The sequence below is a fragment of the Neofelis nebulosa genome, chromosome 13 (genome assembly GCF_028018385.1).
Source record: "Neofelis nebulosa isolate mNeoNeb1 chromosome 13, mNeoNeb1.pri, whole genome shotgun sequence".
Lineage (NCBI taxonomy): Eukaryota > Metazoa > Chordata > Mammalia > Carnivora > Felidae > Neofelis > Neofelis nebulosa.
In genome coordinates this window covers 73,981,745-73,999,260 of record NC_080794.1, presented here as the reverse complement: position 1 = coordinate 73,999,260, position 17,516 = coordinate 73,981,745, and the positions used below count along the sequence as shown (strand labels likewise).

At 50.3% G+C, this 17,516-nt stretch overlaps 1 pseudogene; it reads right to left on the bottom strand.

Moving 5' to 3' along the window:
- Nucleotides 1-668: 668 nt before the first annotated feature.
- On the bottom strand, nt 669-3,166 carry LOC131492445 (10 kDa heat shock protein, mitochondrial-like; annotated as a pseudogene).
- Nucleotides 3,167-17,516: the final 14,350 nt, after the last annotated feature.

Sequence of the window (17,516 nt, the reverse complement as noted above, 5' to 3'; positions counted from 1 at the left end):
AGTGTTTAACCAGGCAGGCAATGGGCCTCTGAGTCGGCCTTTGATGTTGGGCTCATTTCCATGCCCACGTCAAGGAAAGCGCACGTCCAAACAAGTCAGTGTTGCCACAGGCGGTGGCTTTGGTGTTAGTGCAAAAGCTGCTTCTGACAGGAAGTGATTAGAATAAATGCACAGGCTCAATTTCCAGCCTTCTGGGAAGACGTCTTGCCACCTTCGCATTGCAGGTCAGTTGAAAATTAGAAGGCAAAGAATCCGTACAGATACTCTGTCAAACACCTGCCGAAAATCCTCAAGTTGCGTAGCCAGGGTAGAGAACTCAGTGAGGTGCCCGCATACAGCAAGGACCTCCTCTGGGGTTCTTTGTTGGTGAGCTGATCCTATACCTAGACCCCCGTTTGCCTGCTGTGGTCCCTTCCTAACTATGAGTAATGCCCTTTGGGCTCTCAGAAGAGACTAGGTGCAGATCATAGGTCATGTGGTCACTGTATCCGTGGGGATACGCATCTGCCGGTCAGTGGCAGAGAGGATCCTCCTGCTAGCCTGGAGAAAGAAGCTACTTTGTTGGGATACCATTAGTTTATTATAAAAGACATGGACGTTATTTGCATGGTGGACGATTTCACTGGAATGGGCAGCTTTGCTCGATGCTGTTTCAATAATGATTTCTTTCAGTCTGCATCCTCTCCGATATTGTCACCATCTCTCAAATAATCTGTGTCATCTGAACTACTTTGGTGCCTCCATATTCTAGAAGAACTATCTCCAATGTTCACGGGGAATCTCTCCACCCTTTGCTTTTAGAGTCTGATCCACTCCGATGGTATTGCTACTACCACTGTTGCTCGCAGTATTATTCCTTGAGACTTTTCTGGAAGCGTGATGTCTCTGTTTGTTACAGTTTTGGCTGCTCTCTTTTCAACTAAAACTCCGTCAGAGAGGGGAAGAAACTCTTTTTAAAAAGTTTTTTACATTTTATTTTAAAGAGAGCACGAGACGAGGAGAGGGAGAAGGAGAGAGAACCTTAAGCAGGCTCCATGCTCAGTGTGGAGCTCTAGGCAGGGCTCGATCCCACGACACTGGGATCATGACCTGAGCTGAAATCAAGAGTCGAAGCTCAACCAACTGAGCCACCCAGGCGTCCTCAAGGGAAGAGACTTTCTAAATGGCTGTCCTGCCATGACTCTGGCTGTTGCAGTTTGGACTTCACTACATTTTTTTTTTTAAATATACTCAGATGTTTACCACTTGAGAACTTTACCAACTTCAAATTTGCTTGTAAGGAAATGTTTATAAACATCTAACTGCCGCCTCTTGAGCGAATCTGAGCACTTATGGGGGGACAGCAGAGACACAACACCGATGCTCTCTAATCTTTCCGTTTTTCAGGATCCCCCAAAGTGCATCTCTGCTAGTACTTTTGGAGGGTTTGAGGCCAAATCTGCATGCTTTGTAATTTCCCTGTTAAATACCACTGTTAAAATGGTGAGCAAAATACCCTGCTTCTCTTTGTATGACTCTAGGTGTGCATGGTGGGGAAGAGAGCTACCTGTCTCCCTTCATCTAATAAGGAAAACCAGAGCTGCATGGGGCCCAGGATCAGGATTTCAAGGAGGGAATGAATACGGTTGCTCTCTGTTGATTGGTGGTTCTCTAGGGTGATCACCAGACAAGCAATATCAGCACCACTTGGGAACTTGTTGGAAAAGCAAATACTTTTGGCCGCACCCCAGTGCCCAGCGGTCTGTTTTAACACACCCTCAGTGGTCTGAGAAGCTCCAGACACACTGCCTTGGCAAAAATTGAAGTGTCACACTTGTGCACATTTTAATCAGGAAGTGGAAACAAGGGGACAGCGATTGGTAATAAATACCCTTTCCAAAAGGCTTCTTCTCGGGAAAGTAGGAACGCCATCAAGTAAACTTGACCGAATTGGGCTATGGGATGACAGAGCTTGGACTCTATGCATGTTGAGGCACATCTGCATTGGGAAACGGTAATAGTGAGGCTGGTCATCGCTTAGCGGTCTCTAGATGAGGACACGCATACCTCCTGCCTTGTGTGACTTGTCATCTGGGTGGTTCTCAGCACTCAATTTATGAAAAGAAAGGCATGCCCAAGTGTTGTTCTGTGTGTGAATTTTATAGAGCCCTTCAAATCACTGTTTGTCATTATTTTTTTTTTTAATTTTTTTTAACTTTTATTTATTTTCGAGAGACAGAGACAGAGCACAAGCGGGGCAGGGGCAGAGAGAGAGGGAGACACAGAATCCGAAGCAGGTTCCAGGCTCTGAGCTGTCAGCACAGAGCCCGACACGGGGCTCAGTTCGCACACTGCAAAATCATGACCTGAGCCGAAGTTGGATGCTGAACCGACTGAGCCAGCCAGCTGTCCCAGTTTTTATTATTTGTCATAAAAATTATTTTTAATAAAATGTCTAACACATTGTTTTGCTGGAGCCAATCAACTTTCTTGTAGTTTCACATCTTCATGTAATTTTCTAAGTTCTGCACTAAATGGGTAAATTGTCTCTACATCGCTGCGTGGCAGTTTGATCATTTTACTTACTCGTTTGCACTCCATTTGGCCGGTGGTCAAACAACGACGCTTCTGTTCTAGATTCTGTCATCGACTTAACTGTGTGAACGCGGGCAATTTTCTCCTCTGTGACGCTTGGCGGCTGGATGCTAGGTGACTCCTAATTTCCCTTTCAGAGCCAAACCTTCTGTCCTAAAGTGGATGTATGGAACAGCAAATACCACCCAATTGCAAGCCTTTAAAATTTACAAAGCACTTCCACATTCATTCCAATGAATTGCTTCTTCGAGAATCCATTGTGAGGTCACCCTCACACAATAGAGAGGACAGCCACGCTCCCTGAGGTGCCGTGACTTGCTCAGAGGATTTTGCAGAAGCCCTCTTTCCACTGTGCTGTTTGCAACAGAGTTGAGCAGGAGGAGAGCTTTTGAGGTTGTCAGATGGCCAGAACTGGCTACCATTTATTATCTGATACAAGACAGAGCCAAAACTCAGCAATGATTAACCGCATGTGTTGGAGGAGGTTATCGAGAGAATGTGACCTCCACTTGACCCGCAAGCTGAACCGGGGCAGTGGGTGGTCCTCACCCTCTCCCCTGTCCGTGGAATGTACATTTCGCCCATTGTACATTTCGCCCATTGTTCCCGCGCTAACAGCCATTTGAGGGATGGAAGTGTTGGCAGAGGAAGGTGTTGTTCAGACCAGTTTCTGGCACTGATCCCAGTTAGGGTCTGTCTGTGAACTTTTAAGATCCCGACACGTGGGTGCAGAGATCTCCCTGTCTCGCAGCTGCCCAGGATAAGCCTCGTAAGTTCCCTTGCTTCTTTAAGTCCACCACCCACCAATCTGGAGTGGTCTGCCTCTTTCTTTGGTGTCTCCTGCCCTTTGTGTACAAGGGCCAGTTCGTGAACCGATCGTACGATAGCCTTTTGATTATCACGCATGTCCAGCACCACGCGGATCCCTTGGTGGTGGTCCAAAAGACCCCGAGGGGAAACTGAATGTAAGCAATTACTCAGGGTCATGTTTCTCGCAGGCTGTGGGGCTCGTTTTCAGACTCGATCTTCAGCACTGTGTTTTACAAATGCTCAGTGGAGGCACTCCGCCTCCCTGGTGGGTCCGTGTCTGGAAGAGAGAACAAATAACACTGAAACAGAATCTGCAGATGGCATTTATCTGGGAGGTGTTTTGAGCACAAGGCAGACTTTGGTTGGGCTCACTCTGAAGTCTTCCACTGTGTTCACTGGGTTGGAAAAGTCACTGTCTCACGTGGAGGGAAGAGGTGGTATTTCCACCTGTCCTCCCCCGCTGCAGTCTGCAGTCCTGGCCCCTCCATCTGGGGTCAGGAGATACCCCCTCCCCTACAAAGCACTGAGTAAAACCTTCTGAACCTGCACTCCTGGGCCAGTAATGATATTAACAGGGTCATAGCTACCTAATGGTGTAAGGCTCAAAACCGCTAGTCAGTTTTTATAGAAAGTTTGTCTCTGTCTCTGGATTGGGAAGTTTTACAGAATCTGTTTTGTAGGGGCCTTCCAGCCTCATTAACTGTCCCCACTGAAGTGCCCTCTCCCCGTAAGCACAGAGCAGGAAATTAATTTGGAAAGAATGTTTCAAGTGGGCGGTGGAACACAGCCATTGTCTTTGATCAGGACGAAGCTTAATTTTTATTGGCAACAACCTTCCATTTGAGGCCATCCTCGATGAAAATTCACTGTGCTCTCTAGTTTGTTGTACCGGGAGCATCAGCAGAATGGTGTGTCCACGGTCACTGTTTTGATTCAATTTTATTAACAATAGAATTCTGTCAGTACCCAGAAAATAGCTTTACATAAATAAAGGGGAAATGGAGAGATTGAAAGAGTACTTGTCAGAAAGGGCATCCGGGTCTCATGACACTGGAAGGGGCCAGAATACGGCAGACACTGAATATGGGGGTTCCTGTAGCGGAGACGACCCACAAGCACACAAAGACAGATGACACCGAGAACCAGACAAATTCCTGAAAAGATGTGAGAAAATCAACTCTAAAAGTTATAAAATAGTTTGGAAGGACGAAATGCTTTTCTATGTAAAGTAACCTCCTGGCAAGGTCTTTAGTGATAGAAAGTTCATCAAGTCTGCAAATTAGAGTCAGTTACTGTTTATATCCATCTGGGCAAACGCTTGATTTCTCCCCTTTGTAAATTACAGCACTGAGAAATGACTCTGCACCTATCACAGGAAACCAAAATGAGCCTGTGGGCGATGCTTTGAAAGTATAATTTATTCTCTTAGGGTCATGGAACTGTGTTTTCTGGAGGCAGAGTCCTTGCAGTAAATTCTCTAGGACTCTGCCTATACCCTCGTGGCCACCTGGGGGTCACCCAAGGACATTCCTGCACCCCTTGTCTGCCTAGATCTCCCTGCTAAGGGCTTTCTCTGACTGGGAAGCATGGGGGGACCACAGAGCAAGCCAGAAGCGCTGGGGTGCTAACATCCCACGAGTCAACCAAGAAGGGGTTGGACCCGGGGATAAATAGTTGGCTTTTTTGCCCCTCGTCGGCACAGTTCAGAGGATCCCCAATGGGATTAAGCTCCAACTGGCCACTCATTATACTTTTTTCTTGGCTTTCCCTCTTCCGTGTGTCCCTTTGGTCATCCCTGCTTCCTGGCGTCAGCTCACACATAAATGACTTGGAGGCAAATTCCTGTCTCACGAGCTGCTTTTAGGGGAACCCAAACTAAGACAGCCCTCATGACTATTCATTGACTAGATGCTGAGCTACAAGCGATGTTAAGAGTGTTTCCAAAGACTGTGAAGTTGGACCTACCAGTGCACTGACATACCAACCAGCTGAACAATTAGAGAGAGAGAGAAAGAGAGAACCCGACATCTCTAATTCCCAGTTTGAGATCCACGCTCAATGATGGCAATGAGGAACGATCTATAAACATCTCCCTGCCTCTTTTGCTGGTTGCCAGTGAGAAAGATCAACACGGTGTTTGGAGAGATTAGAATTCAGGGTGGTAAATGCTGAGGGAGTGTTACTGTTATCAGTAGCCAACACTGACAGAGTTTAATAGGCAGGAGAAAGGATACAAAGCATAAAGTGTGGTGTTTGTCTCCTAGGGGACGCAGGACTTTTCCCAACAAAAGTCACCTGGAGGCAAATACAGAAATGGCTGTGGGAGATAGGGTGGTGACTGAGGGGGATATATGGCAATCAGTCTTCAGTTGGACCTGGAAGGAAGGGTGAGAACCGGACGGTGGGGACAGGAATCCTTACAAAATCTCACTTGATAATTAAATTTTATCAAACTATTTAAAAAAAAAATGTTTACTTATTTTTTTTTTAATGCTTATTTTTGAGAGCGAGAGAGAGAGAGACAGAGCATGAGCAGGGGAGGGGCAGAGAGAGAGGGAGACACAGAATCCAAGGCAGGCCCCAGGCTTTGAGCTGTCAGCACAGAGCCAGATGTGGGGCTCAAACCCACAAACCCTGAGATCATGACCTGAGCCGAAGTCAGACGTTTAACGGACCAAGCCACCCAGGTGCCTCATTGTTTATTTATTTTTGAGAGAGAGAGTGCAAGTTGGGCAGGGGCAGAGAGAGGAGGCCAGAGGATCCAAAGCAGCCTCTGCACTGACAGCAGAGAGCCCGATGTGAGGCTCGAACTCACGAACTGCTAGCTTGTGCCCTGAGCCAAAGTCGGATGCTTAACCCCCTGAACCACCCAGGTGCCCCAAATTTCACTGAACTATGAAGTGCGCCTGTGCAGACCCGTGCACACGTGTGCCCTGTAGGCTTAATTCAGCTCACAGACCTGCCTCGTTTGGTAACTTTGAAATGCCAGACAAATGGAGTCAGTGTTTAAGATTATCAAAAGGTTTCTAAATTCTAAAGTTCGAGTAAAATTCTAGCTTTTGTTAGGATTACTAGAAGATCTGGCAGCCCTGGGCCTGCATTCTACCAGGAACAGGGGGTTGATAATGAGTAGAGGTTTATTTAGATGAGGCATGTGCCTTTTAGTTTGCTACAGCTCTCTGCGCCCCGCCCTCCCCCCCCCCCCAACCGGATTATCCTGTGGCATCAGTGTCAGGGTCAGGGGTCACTGAACCACTGGGCTTGCAGTTTCTTCTTTTCCCCCCCAAATAGACAGCAATGTCTCTAAATGCGTGTTTGTGCTTAAAATGACAAAAAAGAAAGCCATCTGAGTGTGCAGATGGGAAATTTGTTATTTTCAGGGGAGAAAACGTGGTACATATTGAGCGCAAACTAATTGCCAGTCGCTGAGCTAACAGATTCACAGGCACAACCAGCCACTCCCCATTTTACAGATGAAGAAGTGGAGGCGTGAACATCTTGGGAAACGCCTCAAGTTTCTTCAGGGAAGTGTGGCCAGCCTGGTCCTCAAACCTCTGCTCTTTCCACCGAGTGCCAGGGTTTCCTTGACCATGAGCTTCTTCCTGAGTGTTTGAATGTCAGGATCGGGGTGTGGTAAGTCTGTCACCACATTTGTGGGTGTGGTAGGGATGGGGGTAGTGGGAGGGAGAGAAGGGTGACGCACCTGGAGGTGGGGTCTTAGGGTCACCCTTATGATTTGAAGTCCTGCTCCCAGGACCTGCACGTCTGCCTCAGGGGTTAAACTCGCCCACTCGGGGACAGAGAGGCTGCCGCTGTTGCTGGGGGGGGGGGACGTGAGGGCTGGTGTTGAGTGTGACAGATGGGTCAATCCCAAGTCTGGGGCCTCTGGATGAGGAAAAAGAAGGCCATGACCAGGAAGTCACGGGTGACTCCATTTTCGAAGCTTTCTTTGGGTACAGAGCCGTGAACTGCCAACATAGTTTTGAGCAGGTAGGGTCCCCGGTGGGAATCTGGGGGCTTCTGGGTTAACTGTCTTTGTGACGTGACTGCTGTTGAGGCATTCATAGCTTTGTGATTCAATCCATGCCTAGAATCTGCCTAGGCTTACCTGGGTTCAAATCCCAGCTCCCTACTCACCAGCCCAGAGACCTTGCAGTTATTTCTTGATTAACCTCCTCCACCCATCGGGGATATAATGAAATAACAAATGTTTAGGAAGCACTTAGCATCAGGTCTGGCATATGGAAAATGCGTTGTAAGTGTTAGCTCTGTAAAGGGTCTGTCCCTTTCCAGATGACTCAGAAACCTTCCCGCGGACCCTCTGCTTTTTCTACTTCCACATGCCCACTCTCTCCCTCAGCCAGCGATCTCCGGGATACTCTGGAAAAGGCTATGCCAGCCACACGCAGGGACACCCGTGTTCGGGAGTAGTGTTTCCCTAGCCTCCTTAGCCTTCCTGAGTTCATGAAGTCTCAGAGGCCAGTTTGCTTGAATCTGATGCAGGCTGGGGCCATGCCGCGCATTCCAGCTCTGTCCACTAGGTGGTGCTAGAACTTCATCTAGGGCTCCCAGACCCGGCACTGAAAAAAAGTCCGGCCACCGCCCAGACCTCAGGACTATAGTATGTGCTTCCAGGAGGGCTTGGAGAAGGCTCCTTATGCACTTTAGCAATGACTGCCACAGAGGAGACCTCAGGATGGAGCCTCCAGGTGGAGGGAAGGGAAGGGAAGAGACAGAAATGGAGAGGGGTGGGATATAAGGAGCAGCACTGGGTGTGGTTCGTGCAACCCTGGGTCTCTTGTCTCCCTTTTGTCTTGTGATTGTTCCTTCTTCCGAAGCCTCATTGCATCCCTCCCGTGGCCCTGGACTCTTTGATCCTTTCATCCCGGTGTTCTCCGGCACCTACGACATGCAGCAAGGTGCTGGGGATGCAATGGTGAACGGTACTGACATGCCGGCCCTCAGGGAGCTTGCATTCCAGTCTGTGAGATAGGTTCGGGAAGGAGTAAACGGGAGTGCAGACTAGGGTGAGTGCAGTGAACGAAGCTCATGGGGTGCTGTGCTGTGAGAGAGTGTAATTGTGGGGTGTGGACTGGGGGAGACTTCTCTGAGCAAGTTGACAGTTAAGCTGAGAGACTTAAGTCTGACAAAGAGCCAGCTTTGCAAGGGGCTCAGGAGTGGGTCGTTCCTGCCTAGGGGACAAGTAGGGTGCCGGGATGGGAAGATACTGGGTTGCAGAGAAGCTGGAAGAAGGCTGGAACCCAGCACCAGAGCACAAGGTAGGAAGCCACTGAAGGGAAATCCACAGGGTTTAAGACTTTTCCTCTGGTTCTCTTTTTAAATGTTTATTTATTTGAGACACAGAGAGAGAGAGAGAGAGAGAGAGAGAGAGAGAGCCAGTCAGGGGCAGAGAGAGAGGGGGGCACAGAGGATCTGAAGCAGGTTCTGTGCTGACAGCCAACAGCCGGACATGGGGCTCTAACTCACAAACTGTGGGATCATGACCTGGGCCGAAGTCAGAAACTTAACCAACTGAGCCACTCAGGCGCCCCCAAGGTTTAAGACTTTTTTTTTTTTAATTAACATTTATTTATTTTTGAGAGACAGAAACAGAGCACACGTGGGGGAGGGGCAGAGAGAGAGGGAGACACAGAATCCAAAGCAGGCTCCAGGCTCTGGGATGTCAGCACAGAACCCGACGCGGGTTGCAGCCAGCCCTGGGGGGAGTGCAGGAGGGCAGTGTGGCCTGGAAGGATGATGTGACATTTGATGCATAGACTCAAAACTTCAGGAAGGCAGGAACTGTACTTGATTAATAGTTGTGTCCCCAAAAGCGTTTCCTGGGGGGGGGGGGAGCCTCCATTTGGCAAAACAAGCATAAATATTTGAAACCATTGGGGATACGGGTGCCAACAGGGCTGAAGCAGGGTCCCCCATCTCTTCTTGCCGCTGGCTGGCTGAGGAATGCTTGTAATGACTGCAGACAGTGAGGGGCCAGGCTGGGCTGTCTCTTGTCCCCTTTGCTCTGTGCCAGGGGCCTCTGAGCCCACTCGGCCCTCACGGCTATTGCTTAAGCAGTGAGCTCCAGATCCCTCCTGTTCTCCGTTGTGGCCCACCTGCATGTTTCTTCACCTCCGGAAAGTGGGGTGCCTCAGGAGTCCTGCAGGGCAGATAGATGGGCCTGCAGAAGGGACAGTGGGTGTCCCTCCCATGCCACCCAGAAACACATCCTGGATGTCTGAATCGTGTCAGAACTTCACTCCTAACGAAGATTTCGCTGGCTCTAAACTCCTTCCTCCTGAGAAGGCTACCCTATTAGGTCTCCTTTACAGTGTAAATTTTGCACCTTTAGTGAACTTTTCAGAGCAAGCTGTAAGGTGGGTAGCGAGGAAGTGTGACTTTGGGTCCGGGACCTGCGGGAAGATGGGCAAACGCTGAGGAGGGGCGGAGGGAGGGACTGGGGCCTGACAGCTGGTGCGCCGCGCTTCACAGTTTTGCTCTGGTCGTGCCCCTCTGGGACCCTGAACGTGAACCGTCCTCCCAGCCCAGAGGGAAGCAGCTCCTGCCCCTGGAGACGGCAGGCGCGGCGGAATAGGACCTTCGGCACTTCCACCGCTAGAGGGCGCCAGCCCCCGTCAGTGTGGCCCGGAGTTGTCTGTAGGCTTGAAAGCCACTGGTGGGAGAATTCAGGGGTGTCTCAGGGACCTCATATGGAAATACTGTAGGGCCTGGAACTGCTGTCTTGCATCCTTTGGACTCCCTCCTCCACTCTGGTGCTCAGACGTGGCTGCTGCTTCCTTGGGCCTGTTGCAGACCAGCTGTGGCCCCACAACTGGCCATGGGAGCCCCGGGAGTGGGGACTTCTGGCCAGTGCCCTCGGGGCTTTGGGCCACTGTGGTGAACATTAGAAGGGCTCCCCGAGTTGGGTCCAGTGTGTGTAGATGGGACTGCCTGTCCAGGAACCTGTGAGGGCCTCCAGCCTCCTCCCTACGGGGTGAGTTTCTTGGGGGAGAACCCGCCTTGGGCCTGTCACTGTCCCCCCCGCCCCTGCCCTTCAGGCCTGGCTGGCTGTGGCACTCAGTAGGAGCTCATCAAATGCACTAGACCTACACGGGTCCGCTCCTGCACACTGCTGGCTGGGGCGGAGGCAATGCCTTGGGAAGCAACGAGGGGGTGAGGAGGCTGGGGCTCCAGGGTCCTGCAGGGTCCTGCAGGGTGAGGGGACACTGAGTGAGGGAGGAGGGCTGAGCCGGAAGGAGGGGGGAGGCGGGACCACAGCACCAAGAGGAGGAAGTGGGGTAGGAGGAGGCAGGGGAGGGCGGAGGAGGGTTCAGACAGGCAGGGAGGATCTATATGCAGAGAAGGTTTGGCCCGGTGGCCACCGTGGCCTGTCACTGTTCGAGAAGCAACCCATTAAGCCAGCTCTGCTTCCGCCCCCAAAGCTGTCTCCTCCAGGCTGCTCCGCACCTGGGCACTGGGGCGCAGGGATGTTTCCCTTTAAGCACAGGGCCCAGCTCTCTGGAGGACCCGGGGAGACCCACCATCCAAGGCTGCCTTTGTGCTCCCGGGGGCCACTGAGGCCCTGACAGCTGCGGGCACAGGTGTCTTGTTTGCAGCGGTTTCGGTTGGCGAGTCTTGCTGCCGGCATCTCTGAACATCGCCAACCGCGTGTGACGCTGCCTCAAGTTCTTGGGTCTGCCGCCTTCGCGGTGTGGGCTGTGGACACCCTGGGCAGGTGGCCTTCTCTTCCCCCAGCAGATACAGCTTCCATGCTGGCAGCTGGAGGACATTGCTCGTTTGTCAATCTCCAGCAGCCATTTCTTGGGTCTGAAAATAAACCCTCTTTGTGTCTAGGGCTTGTCTGAAATGTTCATATATTTGGTTTCAAATGTCATTGGTAGATGATTTCCATCCTAAAGAGAGCCTTATCGATGGAAATTGTCCAGAGCCTGAGGACTCTTGGGGAGCCGGGGTGGAACAGGATGGAGTCTGATGAAGGGAGGGCCAGCGGGTTGGAGGTGGTGGTGTTGCTTCTGAAGGCAAAGGTGGACAGATACAGGGGTTGTGTTACCAACGCGGGTTCGCCAGAAACCAGGCGGCAGTGAGCCGCGGCCAGGTTTCCATTCATTCTGTGTTGCAATGTGATCGTAGTGTGACTTTATTAGAGGAGAGGCTCAGAGAGGCTTAGATTCCTGCCAAGGGCCACACAGCAAAGCAGTGACAGAGCAAGGCTCAGAAGGCAGATTTCTGCCTCTAGAGCTTCGGAGTTCTTTCTGCAAAATGAGACACAGAAAGGTGGTTGGTTTCATGTATTCAGTTAGTCAAATAATCTTCAAGCCCTCCTGCATGCTAGTTGTTGAGGATAGCTCAGGGTCTGATGGGGGATGAGGACAAGTGGATGGGCCATTACCACATAAGGATGATGGGTACACTGTGTGGGAAGGCCCGGCAGGGTGTCAGGGTGAGTCAGAGGAAGGACTCACCTTGGCTGAGTTGGGGACCAAGCCAGCCTTCTTAGAGGAAGTGAAAGATAGTGGAGCTCTGTTGGAGGATAATCCAGGAATTAGACACCCCGTTGAGAATGTCCCAAGAGAATCAGAGAGGACACACTAACAAAAAGACAAAGAAGTAGCAGAGATAACTGACTAGATGGAGTTCTTAGACGCTGGTCCTGCAAAGCAGGAATCCATACCCTGAGGGGACTGGCTGGGAGCAGCCAGGGGCCCCCAGCTGGTCAGTGGAGGCTGGAAGTCTACTGAACAGGGGACTTTTTCTTTCCTTTAAAAAAAAAAAATCCTGTTCATTATGGAAAATTTCAAACACGTACGACAGTGGAGAGACTCGTGCCACAAAACCCAACGCTTACATCAGCCAGCTTCAACCACCGCCAGCTTTGGGCCAATTCCGTTTCATCTGTTTTCTTCCTGCTCCCCCACCTCTGGATTATTTCAAAGCAAATCCCTGACATCGGATCATTTTCTCCATAAATATTTCAGCAGGCAGCTCTAAGGATAATGACTCTTTAAAAACATAATCACAATAGCATGATCGCACCTAAAAACAGCAGTCATTCTAGTTGGTGTTCGATGTTCAATTACCTCAATTTTTTTTTTTTTTTTTAAACAGCTTGTTTGTTCAAGTCAGGATCCAAGTAGGAGCCACACACGGCAAGCAATGAGGTCTTTCAAGTTTCTTTTGAGCTGTACTTTTTCTCTCTCATTTTTTCCTCCTCGCAATGAATGTGTTAAGACACACCGGGTACGTTACTCTGTGGTTTCCCACACCTGGTTCTTGTCATTGGCATCCTCGATGTCCTGTATAACATGTTCCTCTGTCCCCTGTATTGCCTGTAATCTGGAATCTGGAACTTGGATCTGGAGGCTTGATCCCTTTCAGGTGCAATTTTTGTGTCTCTGGCATTCTTTTTGTTTTAATGTTTCTTTTTTTTTTGAGAGAGAGAGTGTGGACAGAGAAGGGGCAGAGAGAGACGGAGATAGGGAATCTGAAGCAGGCTTTGAGCTGTCAGTGCAGAACCCCACGTGGGGCTCGAACCCTTGAGCTGTGAGATCATGACCTGAGTGGAAGTTGGGTGCTAAAACGACTGAGCCACCCAGGCACACCTGTGTCTCTGGCTTTCTTAAAGCACAAAATCAAAAGGCAGCCTGTTGAGCAATGTGTGTGTGTTTTCCAGTGTGTGCACACACATGTGCATTTACCTTTGGGCTACTTTCTTCCCCCTTTGGCCACTTCCCAGAAGCCACTGTTTTCTGATGTTCCCAGGCTTCTCTCAAGATTGCAAAGCTGCTTCAAGGCTACTTGCCAAAATGATGGCCAGGAACTGTAGAAAATATCCCTTTCTCAAAGTCAGTCCCTGGGATGCTACCTCGAAAAAGCCTTCTTCGGGGGGACACAATTCTTTGTGATGTCTGCACTCTGGTTTGCTCCTGTTGCCTCCTTCTGTGGCTCATATTTTGACGTAGAGTCCTTCCTGTCAGGGACCCTGAAAGTTCTGAGAACCCAGCTTTCTCCTCCCCCTCCCCACCCCCATTATTCAGTGCTGGCTCTTTGCCAAAGTTGAGAAGTTAGATGTGAGCCTCTGCTTCTGGCCCAAAGGTCTCATGGGCTGATGGGGCAGAGATCGCATGAAAGCTGAAGTGACAGTGATCACCCCAACACCCAGGGTGCCCTGGAAACAGGAGGAGGGCAGGAGGGTAGATCAGGGAGCACGGGTCTACTCTCTCTCCTACGGGATGGAAACCCTCACGTAAGCCAAAGACAGTGCCTGGAGGGGACAGCTGCAAAGTGGAGGAAGAGGCCTCATGCTCACCTCCTAGGATTTCTGTCCTGGGAACAGAACTGAACCATCCACCAACACATGGGTATTTGGGAAGAAATTCTCAGGGGGAAGAAAGTATCGTTTTATACCTTCAAAGTATGTTTGGTCCCGTGGCCAAACCATGGGGAGGCATTCTTGATCCCTCTCCTTTGTCTCTCATGTCCCATCATCCATGGCCAACGGTGTGAACTCAACCTGCAAAACAGATGTAGAATTTGTCTTCTTCTTTCCAATCTCCCCCAGCCCAGCCCCCATCTCCCTCATCTCCCCTCTGCTCCTCAGACTCTTACTTTCCCACCCTAGTCCATTCCTCAGATGGCAGCCAGAGCCATAGGTTTGAAATACAGATCCCATCATACCCGTCCGTTGCCTCAAATCTTGTAGTCAGTTGACTGGTTTCCTTAAAACTCGCGTCTACATGGGACCTCAGAATGTGACCTTATTTGGAAATAGATTTGTTGCATATGTGGTTTAAATAAGGTCTTCCTGGTTGAAGGTGGGCCATAAACCCAATGACTGGCATCCTTAAAAGAAGAGGAGAGTTCTTCTGTGTGGAGAAGGCAGGTGGACTGGAGTGATGTCTACAAGCCAACGAATAGCAAAGATTGCCGGCCACACCAGAAGCCGGGAAAAAGCATGGAAGGATTCTTCCCTGGTGCTTTCAGAGGGAGCACGGCCCTGCCCACTCCTAGAGTTCAGGATTGTAGCCTCCAGAACTGTGAGAGGAAACAGATCAGCTGTTTTAAGCCAGTTTGTGGTACTTTGTTATGATGGCCCCAGGCAACTAATACAAACCCTTAAGAAATGGCCTTCGAAATCACCTAGAATAAGGTGGCCCATCCTGTCCTGCCGCCAGGCCCATGCTCCTCCTGACAAGTGGAACAGTCTTCCCTTCAAGTGTCATTTCTCAGAGTGGCCTTCCCAGAACAGCCTCCTCCCCCTGACCCTGCACTAACCAACATTAGAACCTGTCTGTCTGTCTCATATCTTTCTGTTGTAACTTCCTTCTTAGCACTTATTACAAGTTATAATGTAACTTAAAATTAATATAATGTAAATTAAAAAATTTTTAGTGTTTATTCACATGTGAGAGAGAGAAACAGAGACAGAGCATGAGTGGGGGAGGGACAGAGAGAGAAGGAGACACAGAATCAAAAGCAGACTCCAGGCTCTGAGCTGTCAGCACTGGGCTTGAACCCACGAACCATGAGATCATGACCTGAGCCGAAGTCAGGTGCTTAACCCACTGAGCCACCCAGGCGCCCCGCAAGTTATAATTTAAATAGACTGTGATGCCGTTTCCCGACCAGATCGACAAGCATGCGTGTCTGTCTTTTTGTCCTGTGTCCCTATCTCTTCATACTGGGCCTGACACCTTGTAAGGGCTTTGCAAATATTTGTGGAGTAAAAGAACCCAATGTACACAAGTGAAAATATTTCATGGGATGAGGCTAGGTGGAGAACCAGTCAGTGAGGCCGGGCGGGGGGGGGGGGGGGCGGGGGGGGGGGTTGCTGTGAGTCTGGGGGAGGTCAGGAATGACCCAATCCACAGGCCCTGGGTAGGACACAGTGATGAAGGTGGGTCAGTGCCAGCATCTATGTTTCCTTGTGAACTCTGGGGTGCCACATGCTTGTCACGATGTGCCAGACTCCTCTGCCAAATGGACAGAACTTGGCCCTGCTGGCCGCTGAGGAGAGCCCTGAGTCTGAGCAGGGAAGGCCTTTCAGCCCCGTGTGCTGTGATTTATGGGGCCCAGGCAGAGGGCAGGTGATCATGATTTACAGGAGCCACAGACCCTTTGGGGCAGTGCCTATGGTGAATTACATCACCCAGCAGAGGAGATTTATGGCCCAGGCAAGACACCAGAGCCTCCAGGAGCATCTGCCCCAAGTTCACAGGTGGGTCCACTGATGCCCTGGGAAGGCACATGACTTGCTCAGGGTCAAATACGGGCATCCTCCCTGGGGCACGGCAGGACTGGAATCCAGCTGTCCTTGGACTATCCCAGACTATCCCCTGGGGACTTTCCTCAGGAAACCAGTCAAAACCAAGTAGAAAACCATCCCCATCCCCCATGCTCGCTGGGAGGCTGGCATTTCAATCACTTCATCTGGCCCAGCTTTTGCCTACAGGTAATAAAGATGACAGTTTTATTTCATTTAAAAGTTAAGCTTTTTAAAACTTCCCAGTTTTCCACCAGTGGAGCGGGTGCTGATAGGTCACAGATGCTCTTCCTCAGCCTCCACTGCCCTTTTGATTTCTTTGATGCCTGGGAACTGGAGACAGACGTGGGTGGAGGGGGGCCGAGTGTCACCAGCACAGAGGAGGCCTGCGACCTCATTCACCTGTCCTCATTTCTCATGAGACTGCCAACTGCATCCAGGTGGGACCTGCAAACCTGGCTTTGTGTTGGGCACACAGTGGTGCCTAATTAAGATGGATGGATGCAATGAACAGCCAGGGATGGCACGAGTACCTGCAGGCCAGGTGATCCTTTTTGTGATCTGCCCCCTCCTCTGCATTTTCGCCGTCTCCCCACTTAGAGAAATGGAGCCTCTCAGAGCTAAGAGGGCCTGGGGGCTCTTTCCACCCACCTGCTCCGATCAGAAACCTGTTCGTCATTCTTGAGTCTTTCCTTTGCTCCCCTCTGCATGGCCTCTACCTGTAAGAGCTGTGGGCTCGATCACTTCAGTGTGTCTCAAATGCCCCCCTGCTCTCCATTACCACGGCCACCCCCACCCAGCTCCCGAAAGACGCCCTTCCCCCTGTCCCCGCTGCCACTCTTGCCTCCCATGTACTTCATGTTTCACAAAGCAGCTTTACGAGGGGCCGTGCTTTAAGACAAAACACACTCAAATCGTATTAACCCTCTGCTTAAAACTGTCAGTGGCTTTCTGTTGCGCTTGGAGTAAAATTCTGACCCTCTGTAGGGCCCACAGGGAGGGCCCACCCACGTGGGTGCCCCCTGCTGGTGCCAACAGCCCCTTTAGCCCTGCACCTCCTCTCTCCACTGTTCTGTTGTCTCCATGCTCGCTCACAGCCCGCCCCTGCCCTGGGTTCCCTGTGCGGGGAGGCTCTGTTCTCTTTCTGCCCCTTCAAGACTTGGCTTACACATTACCGTCTTCGGGACATCCCCTCTACCTTCCTGCCCCCCATGCATCATGCTCAGGGGTCACCAAGCTCGTGGGCCAAATCTGACTGCAGCCTGATTTCATAAATGAAGTTTATTGGAACACAGCCGCACCTGTTTCTTTACCTGTTCGGCTGCCTTGGGGTTGTAAGGGCAGAGCCAAGAGGTGGAGACACAGGCTGTATGGTTCACAAAGCATAAAAATATTTACCACCTGGCCCTTTTTGGAAAAACAAAAACAAAAACTTACTGACTCCTGTTCTAGCCCAGCCTAAGCTTTTTTCACATAATGTTGCCATTTTTCACATAAAAGAATCACTTTACCTATTTTCATGTTTACTTTTGTTTCGGCTTATCTCCCTATAAAAGTGTAAATTCCCCGAGTGTAGGGACATTATATGAGATAGATGATACCTCCGTGCCCTGTCTAAGCATGGGGATGGGCGCACAGGAGGCATTCAATTATTATTTGACCAAAAGAATTATGATGTTGTCCAATATTTCTTAGGACTGATCTAGTAATTAATTACTGGTCAGATTAGTATTTTCAGATTTTGTTGAGCCCGCTTGCTCCAAACACGTGTACACACCCCCTGGGTGGGACAACTGAGTGTTGAGTACGTATTAATAGCCCTCTTGCTCACGGCAGTCACACCTGAGCACAG